This window comes from Plecotus auritus, assembly GCF_963455305.1.
Source record: "Plecotus auritus genome assembly, chromosome: X".
In the NCBI taxonomy this organism is placed as follows: domain Eukaryota; kingdom Metazoa; phylum Chordata; class Mammalia; order Chiroptera; family Vespertilionidae; genus Plecotus; species Plecotus auritus.
This window is the reverse complement of record NC_137784.1, coordinates 35,068,547-35,070,767: the sequence shown is the minus strand read 5'-3', so window position 1 is coordinate 35,070,767 and position 2,221 is coordinate 35,068,547. Positions and strand designations below refer to the sequence as shown.

The window sequence follows — 2,221 nt, the reverse complement described above, 5'->3', positions numbered from 1 at the left end:
ATGTTCTTTTCTGATAAAGGAAGCAACTACAGAAAGCTTTTGTTCAAAGTAACCAGTGCTATAGATGCAACCCCCTCCCAACAACTCCCCAGCACTACTTCAAAACAAACATATCAAACTTGATTTTCATTATAATGTAGTTCTCTCTTCACACTAATAAATAAAAAAAAAAAAACAAGACAGATTATATATATAGTAATGAAAACAATTATTGGGCTTCGTCTTCTGCACAAGAATGTCAAGTTAGTCTTTCTTCATAGAAAGCAATTACAATTTGAGGACACTTCATATTTGCCTCTTTTGCCAGCACCAAATCAGCCTCATTTGAATTCTTTCCATTTCATAAGAAACATTAACTCTCCACTGCTGTCTGTGGCACCATTATTCATTCAGGATCAAGACCTCTGGCAAAGCCTCTTGGTTTATCAGCAGCATCTCTTTTCTTCTTTGATTTGCTATCATCAGATTCACTGTCAGATAAAGACTTTCTTTTTGTACCATCTTTTTCTTTACCAGCTTTTTGAGAATTAAGAAATGCTTCAATTAACTCTGGACAATCTAAATTTTCTTCAGGTTCCCAGATATTGTCAGTGTCTGTGAATCCTTTCCACATCAGGAAATACTCCACCTTCCATTCACTACACATCGGTCCAATACTTTTTCCACTACCAATTCTTCAGGCTCTGCCTCTTCAACTTTTTTACTCTTTCCATTCTGTTTCTTTCCCATTTTTTGCAATGTAGTTTTATTGGAGGCCATTTTTTTATTGCAGACTTGAAGAGCTATTATTCACCGCCTCCGTGCAGCTCCGCATCCCGAGTCTCCAGCTTCTCCAGCGTCTCTGGCCCAAATTTAAAGTTTTAAAATTCTAAATAGTTCTCTTATTCCCACAAATCCTATCTAATAAAAGAGTAATATGCAAATTAACCACCACTCCGCTACACCCACAAGCCAATCAGGAGCAAATATGCAAATAAACCCAACCAAGATGGCTACAGCCACAGAGAGAAGGAGGGAGGCTTGGGTTTCCCTGGCGATGGAGGAAGCCAAGCTTTCTGCCTGCCCTTGCCGGCCTAGGCCTCTACTCAAGGCTACAAAGTTTCAATGATAGAAGATACATAAGACCAAACAGAAATGGCGGCAGCCACGGAGCTGGAAAGAGCAGGAGGCTAGGGTTGCCCCTGGTGATGGAGGAAGCCAAGCTTTCCGCAAACCCTGGCCGGCCCAGGCCTCCGCTTAAGGCTACAAAGTTTCAATTATAGAAGATACATAAATCCCCCCCAAAAATGGCTGCCGCCACGGAGCAAGCAGAAGGCTTGGCTCCGCTCCAGGCTACAAAGTTTCAATTGTAGAAGATAAATAAACCCCAGATACCAGGGCCTCCACTTGGGTCACCAGGGGGCATGGCCAGCCTGCAAACCACCACAGGCCCCTCTCCCAGGCCGCCCCACGCCCCAAGGGAACCCCCATCCTGATCTGGGACACCCTTCAGGGCAAACCAGCCGGCCCCCAACCATGCACCAGGCCTCTATCCTATCTAATAAAAGAGTAATATGCAGATTGACCATCACTCCAACACACAAGATGGCTGCCCCCATGTGGTCAAAGATCCTGCTCCCATGTGGACACAAGATGGCCACCACAAGATTGACAGCAAGGTAGGGCAGTTGGGAGGCACCAGGCCTGCAGGGGAGGGCAGTTGAGGGGACCAGGCCTGCAGGGGAGGGCAGTTAGGGGCAGATAGGCTGGCAAGGGAGCAGTTAGGCATCAATCAGGCTGGCAGGGGAGTGGTTAGGGGGTGATCAGGCTGACAGGCAGAAGCGGTTAGGGGCAATCAGGCAGGCAGGCAGGTTACCAAAATTTGGGAGCCAGCAGTCCTGGATTGTGAGAGGGATGTCCGACTGCCCGTTTAGGCCTGATCCCACCGGGATTGGGCTTAAACGGGCAGTCGGACATTCCTCGAAGGGTCCCAGATTGGAGAGGGTGCAGGCTGGGCTGAAGGACATCCCTCTCCCCCATGCACGAATTTCGTGCACTGGGCCTCTAGTATTTAAATAACATACTTTAAACATTATATTCAAAATATTCAAATATTTTCTCATTTTTACTTATTCTTTAACACATACATTCTTATTTTTAAATCATTAAGTGATTTTTAGTTCTCTTTTTATTATTGACTAGAGGCCTAGTGCATGAGAATTTGTGCACTCAGGGGGGGGTC

General features: G+C 45.7%; 1 pseudogene across 1 annotated transcript; it reads right to left on the bottom strand.

Annotated features, from left to right (window-relative positions):
* Window positions 1–238: 238 nt before the first annotated feature.
* LOC308239766 (chromobox protein homolog 3-like) lies at window positions 239–759 on the bottom strand (annotated as a pseudogene). Its single transcript has one exon. The product of its transcript is annotated as a chromobox protein homolog 3-like (transcript).
* Window positions 760–2,221: the final 1,462 nt, after the last annotated feature.